At 31.7% G+C, this 14,069-nt stretch overlaps 1 protein-coding gene across 1 annotated transcript in view; it reads right to left on the bottom strand.

Annotated features, from left to right (window-relative positions):
* Window positions 1-5,868, bottom strand: part of Shaw (potassium voltage-gated channel shaker cognate w) — a 117,385-nt gene extending 111,517 nt beyond the window's left edge. The window contains exon 1 of the mRNA XM_088260393.1: window positions 5,732-5,868. The gene's annotated coding sequence lies outside the window, so the exon portion shown is untranslated. The remainder of the gene's footprint in view (window positions 1-5,731) is intronic.
* Window positions 5,869-14,069: the final 8,201 nt, after the last annotated feature.

Here is a 14,069-nt window from a genome sequence, read left to right as displayed (position 1 = left end):
AGTCAAAGCTTCTGATATTGAGTCTTCACACCGAGTGAGAAAATTCCAACCCTCAAGTAAGCCTAAAAACTTGATCGTTAGAATTAAAGAATCGAAAACGAAATATCAACTGGTCACTTCAAGCCGTAAAAAAAAGGGCCTATCTTACGCCGAACTGGGGCTCCCAGGTTCTGGCAAAATTTATATAAATAATCATCTTACCCTCTTCAATAAACAGTTGTTGAGGAGGTGCAGGGATGCAGCTCAAAAAGCAAATTTTAAGTATATTTGGGAAAAAAATGGTGAAGTATTTGCAAGAAAGAACGACACTTCTCCATTTTTTAAAATATCTTCCGAAGACGAAATTAAAAAAATATTTCGTGATCACTAAATTTCTGTATTTCTTTTTAATAGCTTTTTATGATGTATTACTATTCGCCTCAATTATTGTAATAGCATTGCAAATTCCTATCTATCCTATACACTTCCTTCCCTCTCACACAAGCTTCCCTTTCTTACACCCTGCAACCCATTTACTTTTTACCATTACACTTATTTTAATGTTAATTTGGGTGCTCAGTCTCATTCTTTTCATAACTAAATTTATTTCTGTAAAGTTATTCTGTTTTGATATAGAGTCAAAATGGAATTACTCACCTAATTCATCAATATTTTACATTTCCAGCGTCAAAGATTTCATCGACTTTGCGTATATTATTGTTTTGTATTTACCTTGCTTTTCTTCACAGGCGCGAGTGACCTAAAAATTTACTATCAAAATTCACGCGGGCTTCGAGGGAAAACTCACGAATGCCAACTAAATATTTTGAATAGTGATTATGATGTTATATGTTTCACGGAAACTTGGTTATTGGATGGTATTCATAATAGCGAACTCTTTGATTCAAGATATTGTGTATTTAGAAGAGATCGTGACTACGCTAATCTTAATTGTAAACTTGGTGGTGGTGTTCTAATCGCAACTCACAATAGACTCAACGCAACATCAAACGTTGTCTGGAATTCCGCAGCTGAAGATATTTGGGTTTCATTTGATATTAACTCCAATAAAAAAATCCACATTTGCTGTTCATATCACCCTCAGGGACGTAATTATACCTCAAGTCTTGTAGCGCATCTCAACAGTGTAGAAACTGCACTTTCTGACAAACCTTATGATATTCTTCTTTTGCTAGGTGACTATAACCTACCTAAAATTGACTGGATTTTGGATGAGGGTAGTAATTCACTCTCACCTACAAATTATGATTCGGATACTAGTAGACTACTTGTGGAATTCTTAGCTTTACACGGTTTACTACAATTTAATAATGAACGCAACAGACTTAATAGGATTTTAGATCTCGTTATGACTAATTTTATCCACTGCCTTACATCTCATTGCACGCATCCGATTGTTCCCGAAGACAGCCACCACAAATCTCTAATAATTGACTTTCAACTTTCATTCTTGAATCCCACAAGATGTCTGAAGCCAAACGCAAGAGAAGTCCAGCTATTCCACAAGGCTGATTATTCCAAAATGAAAGAGGACCTCGCTCAAGTAAATTGGGATCTTGAATTCCATGATATGAACGTAAATGATTCTACGGATAAATTCTATAACATTATTTATAATATAATTGAATTACGTGTCCCTAAAAAAATAGTTTTTAGCCCTAATCAATACCCCCCTTGGTATAGCAAAGCCCTAATAAAGATATTGAAAGAAAAATCTAAATTTCATAAAAAATGGAAGAAATTTAAACAAGTTGAAGATTTTCAAACTTTTTCCCTCTTAAGATCTCGTCAAAAAACCGTTCATAAAATATGTTACGAAAAATATATTGAAAGTGTGGAAGAAACCTTGAAAACAAACCCAAAAATTTTGTGGTCATTTTCTAAATACAAAAGATGTAACAACTCTAATCTACCGTCGTCAATGCATTTAAACAATGTATCTTCCTGTGACGGTTTATCCATATCAAATCAATTTAACGATTATTTTAAGTCCGTTTTTGTACCTGACTCTTCTGGCAGTACATCATGTATGGCGCCTCCTCAAACTAATGATAACGAAACAAGCACTTCATTGAATATAATTGACTTTGATCGACCTACTGTCCTTAAATACCTTAGTAATATTGATGTAAATAAGGGTCCTGGTTCAGACAGTATTCACCCTTTGCTTATTAAACATTGTGCTGTGGAACTTTCCATTCCGCTCTCCAAGTTGTATACACAATCTTTTAGAGAGGGATGTTTTCCCTCCGTGTGGAAGAGAGCACTCATTACTCCTATCCACAAAGGTGGTGACCGATCCGATATCAGTAATTATAGACCGATATCCAAACTTCCACTTTTTGGAAAAACTATGGAAAAAATTGTCACGGATAAAATCAACCCAGTAATAAGAAATGACATTATATTGAACCAACACGGATTCTTAAGAGGCAGGTCGATTGAGTCAAATTTGCTTGAGTTCAATCATTTCATACTATCGGCCATGGAAGAGGGCTACCAGGTGGACGCCATATATACTGATTTTGCCAAGGCCTTCGACAAAATAAATCACAATGTCTTGATTCGTAAGATTCGCGAAATGGGTATTCATGGTGATCTTCTTAGATGGCTCATTTCTTATGTTGAAAATAGAAGCCAAGCGGTAGCGGTTCTAGGATTTACTTCTAATTACATTATGATTCCTTCTGGGGTTCCCCAAGGATCCCACCTGGGCCCATTATTATTTTTAATATACATAAACGATATTAACAAATATATCAATCAAAATTTTCTCATGTTTGCTGACGATACCAAGTTATTTATACGAGTCAAGTCTTTAGACGATTGTTCAATGTTGCAAAACGATCTCGATAATCTAGTGTCTTATTGTAATCTTAATCAGCTTTTTCTGAATGTCAATAAATGTTTTAGCATTACGTTCACAAGAAAAAAAAAATAAAATTATGTTTGATTATGAAATTAACAATAGTCGGCTGACCAGGAAAACTGAATTAAGAGACCTTGGTGTTATAATGGACGAGAAACTTTTGTTTTCTTCACATATTGAAGCCTGCGTTAATAAGGCCTACAGAAACTTAGGTTTTATTTTTCGAACCACTAAACCATTTAAAAATACATCATCTCTTGTAACTTTATATAACGCTTATGTTCGTAGTCACCTCGAATTCGCCTCAGTCGTTTGGAACCCTCAGTACGCTATATATATAGCTCAACTTGATCGTATTCAAAATAAATTTCTAAAAATGATGGATGGTAAGCTTCATTTAAGTTTCAACTCTTATGAAGAATCTTTAGCCTTCCATAAATTATCTTCACTTAGTAAACGTAGGAATATATCAGATTTATGTTTTTTGTATAAAGTTATAAATAATATGACTGAGAGCCCTTATCTTCTTGCGCAGATACCTTTTCACTGTCCAATTAGAATCAATAGGCATAGTCATACCTTTTATAATCCAGCACCAACAAAGAACTATACAAAAAATTCCTTTATTTATCGAAGTTGTGGAAAATTTAATGAATGTTGTACCGACCTTGATATGTTCTACTCCAATCTTTTAAAATTTAAAGCTAAATTGTTCGAAATCTTATAAACCTAAAAAAGTAATTCTATTCCCTGTCCTTTCCTTTTCTTTCTTTCCTATCACTGCCATCTCCTTTTCTCTTTATCCCATCCTTGTCTCATGTCTCTTCCTTTATATAGACCTCTCTTATGTATAGTTGTGAAGAACTATAATTGGTACTCATGATTTTATTTTTTGTATTCTGTATGTATCATATATTGTAACTGTTGTTCTTCCTTCCAATAAAATAAAATAAAAAAAAAATAAAATATTTATATATATATATATATATATATATATATATATATATATATATATATATATATATATATATATATATATATATATATAAATATATATGTATATATATATATATATATATATATATATATATATATATATATATATATATATATATATATATATATATATATATATATATATATAAATATATATATATATATATATATATATATATATATATATATATATATATATATATATATATATATATATATATATATATATATATATATATATATATATATATATATATATATATATATATATATATATATATATATATATATATATATATATATATATATATATATATATAAATAAATATATATGTATGTATATATATATATATATATATATATATATATACATATAAACATATATATATGTATATATAAGTATATACATATATATATATATATATATATATATATATATATATATATATATATATATATATATATATATATATATATATATATATTGTATATATAACGAATTCAGATAATGAATTCGTTTTCTTTGCATAGTTTACGTTAATTCGTCCCAATCTCATAGTTAGATAGCTAATCGTCTAACGGTAAATACAGAACCACTTTTCCATTACTCGCTACAGGGGATGATAACCCAATCTGTATCTCACATCGGGGAGAAGCGCCCTTATCAGGCGAGCAAGACAGGCTTTTACGGGTAGTTGTACTAGACAAAAGGCTTCCCGGGGGCGTTCATTCGCTGTCTAATTAGCACAAGCGTTCAAGAAAAAAGGTTGATAATATAATCCGACGGCGAATAGGGGTGGATGTCGAGTGGCGTAATGCGAGCGGAACGGCTAAAACGGCAGATGTCATCATCCCTTAACTTACGATAGTTATCGATGTAACAGTTTTCATTACATCTTAATATACTCGCACGTGTGACATTCTCCAATTCTACCCACGATTGACAACTACACTTCTCAAATTGTTGAAACTTCTATAAATATGATCCAATTTTAAAACATTTTACATGAATCACTAGAATTTTCACTCGTGACGCCTATTGGTGAGACGAAAAAAGTTTTCTATTGAAAAAAACTTATAATTGGAGATAATCCAGATTTGTGATCAAGTATTTGAACACACTCAATAAGTTGTTATCCCAATATTCAAATCTGATTACACGTGATTAATTGAAACGTTTACATCTTTTACATGATGCATTCGCCTCATATACGTTTTACAAATCTTTTTTCACTCATTCGATTCACATGCCAAAACCATCTCAACACACCTCTCATAGTTTTGTCAATAATGCTCATACTAACCTTGCATTTTTTACTTATATCACTATTTGAACATCTTTCACGCAAAGTTTTGCCGAAAATTTGTCTGAAAAAATGCATTTTGACTGCATTCAGTCTACTTTTATTCTTATTTTGCCAACTCCATGCTTCACAGCCATATATATCTTCATTGTGTACTTCATTTCATTTTATATATTGACTGCCTTTGACAGTTCGTAAGTCCTTAAAATACCGAAACTTCCATGATCTTCTTAATTTTTGTTGAAATATCAATATGGGTATTTAGGCGATTCAGTTGGCTAGACTATGTACTCCAAATTCGGGAGCAATAATCAAGCTTAATTCTTTTACAAGGCATCAGGTTCCCGCCGCCCAGGACGACTACTGCTGACAATTCGTCGGCATCTCGTCTGAACTTCGGGATGCGTACCTAAATTGGAAGGATGCAAGAGAGCTGGCAGTCGACAGAAAGGCTTGGAGACAGTTAACAGTGTAGACTTCAAATGCTCTACAGGGAGCGGATATGGTTCTTTTAAGTATTTTAAATTTAATAAGTTCCTAATGAATGTGTTCTTATACTTACTTGCTGGAGTTAGTTTTTCGTCTCGGAATGAAGATGAATCAATCACCCCTTGAATATGAATTTTCAGGGATAGTTACAGAAGGCTCTTCTGGTCGCAGTTCTCCTGCTGCCCCCTTCTAACGGAAGTGAAAGCCTGTAGGCTGTGATCCAACATGGCGGCTGATTCCGGTGTCCGGGACGGATGGACCAAAACACTGGCGTGGATCGTGGCGACGGCAGTTTGCGCTGAACACTCGCCCATTGTGACCATGATATCTGCGGGAAAATGGAAACGATTAAACCACTAAATACACAATGATTTACTAATATAAACGTATGTATTTCTCTATAACACACATTAATAGTAAAGTAAAAGAAATGCTCCGAATGCTGGACAACGTATAAGACCTACTTAAGGCAGTTAGAAACTGCTGAAATGCAAATTCTTAGATGGTCAGCTAGAGTGTCCTTAGAGATAAAATAAAGAGTTCACATATTCGTAAAAGCCTGGGTGTAACTGATATCAATAGTAAGGTCAAGAAAAAATCATTTAGGTGTATGGGCGCATAGGACGCAAAAAACCTGATAATATTGTGATCCAGACAATCACTATGGATCTTTCTCGAAAGACATTTATAGGAAGACCAAATAATTCATGGATGTTGCAGAAATAAATTATGACAGAAGGGCCTATAACCTGAGGATGAGGAGAGTTGACCTCAACAGCCGATAAGTCAGGATAAAGACAGATAGACGAAAACTTGTATGATATCAAAAATACCAAATCGTAACACAAAGTTAACAATGCTTTACGTTCAACAGATAGCGCTGCCATTGCAGTGAAAAAGGTATTTAAAAATATATGTTGGAACGTATGAAAAGCATAAAAAAACACGTGCATATTTAAATGCAGCATTATTTAAAAATTTCAATAAAATCGGTGAATAAATTTAAAAGATCGAATATTTTGAATAAACGAACACTTACATATATATAACTTATTTTACACCATTTTGAGTGTGTCCAAATACTTGTTCACAAAATCTGGATTATCTCCAATTACAGGAGTTATTTTCAAATTATTTTTTGACATCTCATCAAAGATGAAGAAGAATATGGAAGTCTGGGCATTTACAGGGCTGACGACCGTCATCGGCTGGTTTAAGTGATCACTTTGCACACGTGTAACATTCACCAATTCAATTGAATTGGTGAATGTTACACGTGTGTAAAGTGATCACTTAAACCAGCCGATGACGGTCGTCAGCCCCGCAAATGCCCAGACTTCCATATTCTTCTTCATCTTTGATGAGATGTCAAAAAATAATACTTATTTATAATATTGATTAACATTTAATTACAATTTGAATATTATTTATTTTATCGGACACCCTTTGGATGATATTACAATTTTAAAGGATAAATAATGTGATCGCTTAAACCAGCCAAATTCCAGGTAGTGAAACTGAGATACACAGACTCAGTTTTTTTTCATAAAAAGAAATTGATACATCGGTAGTGTAAAGGCAAAGGGGTATATCTGTCTCAGTACAAATTTTACAGGAGAGCAAAAACAAAATTCTGAAATTTAATAACTCATTTGTTTTATGTTTTTTTATATGTACATATCCCAATAAAACTAAATAAGTATTGCAACTACAGCTACTTACTTTTGCCAAATTATGGAAAATACTATTTTAGACATTTTGTGGAACAAACTTAGAAAATGAAAAATTTGACAGATATACCCCTTTGCCATTACACTACCGACATGTTTCATATCAAGTTTATACACCATTAAAATTGATATTTAATAATATAACGAATAAACTTGTATTTTAAAACTAAAACAACTCAGCTAAGGCACGCTGTATCATGACAGGTTTAATCTTGTCACTGTTAGTTCTCAGGTCTTCCGGTTATATCTCAAGTTTAGGGCGGAACTGCGGAATACCGGATCACCATCAAACGTAGAACGGTACCACAAAATGTAAAATATTTTTTTCAGAAGATTATAACTAAGTATGAGAACACTGCTGACAATTCGTCGGCAGTTCTCGTCAGAACTTCGGGACGCGGATCTGACTTGGGAGGATGCAAGGGAGCTGACAGCCGAAGAAAAGCCTGGAGACAGTTTGTGGACTCCATATACTTCACGTAGGGAGCGGATATGATTTGATTAATGAGAACATTCAAACAAAAAAAAATTATAAATAAATTAAAGAAATCAATACTCTGCATCGTATTATGAACTTTGTAAAAACCATAATTTTTTATTTATTTTAAATTGTATACATTTATCACAATTTTAAACATTAAAAAAAATAGCAAAGACCCACCAAGCAATCTTGTGTGTCTTGTCGGTGGAGTTGTTTTTGAATACATTTTTAATTGTTTTTAACCATTTTAATCTAATATACACACAAAAAAAGAAAAATTAAGAATATTTTATATACATTTTGCAATTTTCATCAAATTAACTCTTGATCATTTAAACATTCCTTTATTTTGCCTTTGTTGCATATTTTATTTTGACCTCTAAAATCCGTCGGCAACAAATTAAAAATGTTCGGAACGATATATTGCAGTGTTTGACTCCCATATTTATTGTTTATTCTTGGGACTGTCAAAACTCCGTTTTGTGTAAATCGTGTATCATGGTTGTGTACTAAAAGATTTCGATATTACTGTCTAGTTTGTTGTTCAACGATGACACTCATTCACAATATTCCACGTACCGGCAGTAATTATTACTAAACTTTATTAGGACACTTGTTTCGATGCACCTAACATCAGTTAAAATTGCCACAAAAACATTACAAAATCAATTTTAAACCAATTTTATAAAGTATTTTAGAAGTGGATTTTTAGAAGTGATTTTCAAAGGTTCTAGGAGCAGTTGATTTTATGCTTATTCCATAGTATTTTCATATGATTTTATTTTTTCAAAATAAGAAAATGGTTATGTAAAATTAAATTAAAGGAAATCTCTCTCTTAATTAATTGAAATATTTCTTTTATCAACAGTGTTCCTTGAATCATACTCTAAAATAGAAATCATGTGTTCATAAAAGCTAAAGTATGACAAAAATAATTAAGACAGCAAGCTCAAAACAACCAAAAATGGGTCCTGTAAACTCTAACAAAAAGCGTCATGAGATTTATGATAAAGACTTTTATGAGTTCCAAATATTTGAGAAGGGTGGTTATTTGCATAATAGACAAAATTGTGAATGTTACTTGTATCAAAGTGATCATTAAGCCAACCAATGACAGGTCGTAAACCCTGTAAATATCAAGATTCTTATTTTTTTCATCTATGTTAATGTTAAGAATATTTACACTTCATAATTTATGAATAAACGTTTGATCTAAAAAAACTAGTTCACTTCGAAGCGATATTTGAATCGCTCATTAATGTACGGTTTTTTACAGATCATATATTTATTCTGAACAGATTAGCTTAAACAAATTCATATTAATATTATCATATTAAAATAACTGATGATAAGGATAATTTATCGAGAATAATTAAACAACTGCGTTTAAAATAAATGACCTTACGTATTCCAACCGCTATGCTGCCAAGTCTGAAGAACCGTACGAATTGACAAATAAAATAACCAGTTCAAAATTACAGAAAAACCTACGTAGGTACGTTGAAAAATTACAGGAACGCTTTTCAGGAAAGAGTACCAGCTGTCGTAAGATGTAATATTCGTGAAAATATAAGAATTCCCTTAGATTTTTCTATTCAAAATTTTGTAAATTTAATTTGGCTGGGTAAAACCACCTGAAAAATCTCTTAGTTTACCAGAAATTCAGAAAAACTCCGGAATTTCCCCTCATTTTTCAGCGAGCCGAGCTATTGAATTTGAATAATATTCTTTTTCAATACGCGAGAGCAAAAGCTCAGGTGTTGGAGGCTTCTTTATGATACATAAAACGATTCTACATCCTCTTTCTTAAAAACAAGTAAATTGTCAAAATGGTTCGTGGGAAAATTTTGTGTCAAGGCAGAAGGAAGAGCATTATGAATTTGTTTTGAAGTATATGTATGTAAATATATACATGTACATGCATTTCATAATCTTAAATATATATTTATGCATATATATATATATATATATATATATATATATATATATATATATATATATATATATATATATATATATATATATATATATATATATATATATTTATATATATATATATATATATATATATATATATATATATATATATATATATATATATATATATATATATATATATATATATATATATATATTTATAAATATATATATGTATATATATATATATATATATATATATATATATATATATATATATATATATATATATATATATATATACATAAATGTAAATATTTCTTCTTCTTCTTCTTATTTATCTTGTTGTTGGCCATGTGGCCTGTTTTTAAGAGGGATAATCCTCCTGCGATGTTGATTCCCAGCTATTGACCTATCTCTTTGGTGGTCTGCCCGAGAGTCGTCTACCACGGGGTTGGTCGTACAGTGCAATGAAGGGGAAGTTAATGCTTAATTAGTCTTTGACAGGTAGTAAAACCTGTGAATGCCCAGACTTCCATATTCTTCTTTATCTACGTTGAGATGTCTAAAACACTTTTTGGTGAAATTTGATATTATTTATATTTTGATGATATATATAAAGAAATATAATATTATTAATTTATCGTGGAGAACTTTCAAAAACTACGAAGTGTAACTACAAAACTTTTTCACTACAGTAATAATCGTAAGAGTACAGAATGCTAGCAGAATTAAATATTTATTATAGTAGAAGGTGACATTGAAATAGGGCTGATACAAAAGGCTTCAACGAACCTAGTTTCAAGGATGAAACAAAGAGTTCGGGAGACAAAGACTTTACAACGGCTAAATCTGACGTCTTTCTTATTTTTCATAATAAAAGATCAGTTTCTAGAAAGGATTCGAATGAGTTTGATGTTCTTTCGCATAACTACATAGTATTCCAATAGTCGTAATTCTTTAACGGATTTTTTTTGTTGGTTTTGTATATTTACATATTTGCCTCTGAAGTATAATGGTCAGCACGCTTAGCTACCGTACTAGAGGTCCCGGGTTTGATTCCCAGGGGGTGGGGGGTCAATTAAATATAAGTGATTTTTTCATTCTAATATTTAACTAAAAAAAAACTAACTAACCATCACGCCGCTTCCCCGCAGGGGTAGGCAGAGAGAATAGAGCGCCACACCACTCTGTCCTTGCAAACATTCTTCGCCTCTTCCACGTTCATGCATCTCCTCAACATACCCGCCGATTGTTACGACTCCTAACCTGACCACTTTCAAGTATTTGGCGATCCTGATCGTGCCATGTTTTTCTCGGTCTTCCTCTGCTTCTTTTCCCGCTAACATTCGCCTCATAAATTTGTTTTACCGTTCTTTCCTCACTCATTCGTTCTACATGTCCAAACCATCTCAACACACCTTTCTTAATTTTATCGATAATGCTTATCTCAGCTTTGCATTCTTTCCTTATTTCACTATTCGTACATCTATCATACATCGTTTTGTCGCACATTCTTCTGAGAGATTTATTTATTCAATATTATTATTTATTCAATATTAAATGAACTGATTATTTATTCAATATTATATGAACTGATAATTCAATATTACCATGTTCGGTTGATACCTGAAGCGGAGAGCTGATCACCTTCCTTCTTGTGATAAAGATTAGGATAACATCGCATTTATATGATGCAGTGCCCTGTGCACCACCATGTGCGGATAAGGGGTTGAAGGAGAAGAAGATATATATTTTTTTATTTGTTAAATATATTTACATTTTACAACAAAATACAATTTCTAAACATTTATACATGTCGCTCACTCCTTTCAAGAACGTCATAAATCAAAAATCGACAATTTTCAGTTGTGCATGTTTTCGGAATGCCCAGAAAATGTACTATATCCCAGCAAAAGAGACATATTTTTAACTTAATATTTACCCGCCACAGGGTAGAAAATGTTGTTTTTGCATTTTGAAGAAAAGGTATGGTTTAATTATTTTTTTAAATATACTATAAATTTTTCAAATTGAGAAAAAACCTACAGGTTTTACCTCAAAAAAACTGTTGCACAGTAAAAAGTTCAAAAAGTGCCTTGATATTTCTTTTAATACATTGTGTTATATTTTTAAACTTTAAAAACATTCTTCTGAAAAATCAAGTTTTTTGATTTATGACGTTCTTGAAAGGAGTGAGCGATGTGTCAAACTTAATGTTTAAGAATCGCTGTGCCTCTCCAAAAAAGAGACTAGGCTCTTGTGCTTGAAGAGGGACTTACACTCAAAGTGTTTTATATAATTAATGGTATAATAGTCTTTTTTATATTTTTTTAAAAGATTTATAAGTAATGGGCATTAATTTTTTTCTTAAGAATTTTCATTTATTCTATTTTTTTAATTTCTTTAGGAAGTTTAATGAAATATTTAATTCCCAGATATTGAAGTTTTGTTGAATTTTTTTAGTATTACATTTTGGAGTTGAAAAATCATTTAAGAACCTCGAAGATAAACTTTTTTTTTAAATTAAAATATTTGTCACCCTTTAGTAATTGAAAAAATTGCGTTTTTTTAAAAATGGTTTCTATGTTTGGGACTTGAAATTTTGTAAATAATAATTTTGTTGGACATATATTTTTTTCAAAATAACTTTAATTATTGTTTTCCGTACTATTTTCACAGAGTTCAGTATGTTGTTGTAAGTACCTCTGTATTGGTTTATATTATATAAACGTAATATACAGCGAGTGTGTATTTTCATCTACGAGTATAATGATTTTTCGTGAGCAACTATTTACGTCAGTTCCACCCTTTCCAAAGCTGAAAAGGGTTGACTTCCAACTCCGCACTATATATATTATGTGGTGAGGTGGGATGACAGGCTCGGTATCAAAAATTCATATCCTTATAACGCAAGCTGGATTAGGGGCGGCCAGAGGAAAGATCCCTAGGGAAGATCATGCCGTTATATTGTGATAAAGAGAATTTACTAGAGAATTAACGGGGTTTCGGGTGAAAAACCTGCCTTTGAATTAAGCGCTCTTTATAAAAGCTGAAGATATTGTAATAAAATACAAAAAGTACTAATTTAAAGATTTGAGAATTTAAGTAATTTAATAGAAGGATGAAAGTAGACTAAATGCAGTCGAAATGCGATCTCTCAGAAGGATGTGCGACAAAACGATGTATGATAGATGTACGAATAGTGAAATAAGGAAGGAATGCAAAGCTGAGATAAACATTATCGATAAAATTAAGAAAGGTGCGCTGAGCTGGTTTGGACATGTAGAACGAATGAGTGAGGAAAGAACGGAAAAACAAATTTTATGAGGCGAATGTTAGCGGGAAAAGAAGCAGAGGAAGACCGATAAAAACATGGCACGATCAGGTATGCCAAATACTTGAAAGTGGTCAGGTTAGGAGTCGTAACAATCAGGGGGTATGATGAGGAGACACATGAACGTAGAAGAGGCGAAGAATGTTTGCAAGGACAGAGTGTCTCTCTGCCTACCCCTGCGGGGAAGCAGCGTGATGGTTAGTTAGTTAGTTAGTTAAGTAATTTAATAAACTGAACGTTTTCTTCCTCTCACTGATTGATGCAATGTTTAGTTGATCGTTGATTATATGAAGGCAAGGTAATCATTACACTATTGTTCTTCTTCTTCTTCTTTTTAATGGCTTTTCACCCATCTTGAGTGTTCTAGCCAGTGTCGAGTTATTTAAGACTATTATTACGTTTCAGGGTAATGTTAAAATAAATATTATAGTGAAAAAAATACCTCAATTTATTTTGAACCTCCATGGGAATCGAACCCTGAACCTTCGAAATGTTAACCAAATGCGTAATCAATGCACTTTAGAGGTGGTCAATTTAAATTTATTAATATATATACAAGTAAATACACATTTAACGTTTTCAAAAAATAATAAGTTTATTTTTATAGTTTTCTTACAAGTGAAAACATTTTTAAAAGCATTTTGTAACCAAAATGGCAGCGTCATCTGTTGAATGCAAAAGCAGCAGACTTAATAATATTTGCTTCCTGACAGTAGAAAAATTATTGTCATATACACCCTCCAGCGTATATAACTATCTAAATAACTAACCATCCGCAGGGGTAATAATAATAATAATAATAAAATTGGATAACTTATATAGCGCCATTTTCGTAAAAAAATACCTCAAGGGCGCTTCACTGTGAATGAATTGGGGAAAATATTATGGTGGAAATGATTTAGCAAACAAATGTGTTTTTAGTCGTTTTCTAAAGATCATCTCACTC

Source organism: Brachycentrus maculatus, unplaced genomic scaffold (assembly GCF_059751285.1).
Source record: "Brachycentrus maculatus isolate JH-2025_06_01 unplaced genomic scaffold, ASM5975128v1 h1tg000134l, whole genome shotgun sequence".
Classification (NCBI taxonomy): Eukaryota; Metazoa; Arthropoda; class Insecta; order Trichoptera; family Brachycentridae; genus Brachycentrus; species Brachycentrus maculatus.
The sequence above is the reverse complement of the archived record's forward strand: the minus strand, read 5'-3'. Positions and strand labels throughout refer to the sequence as shown.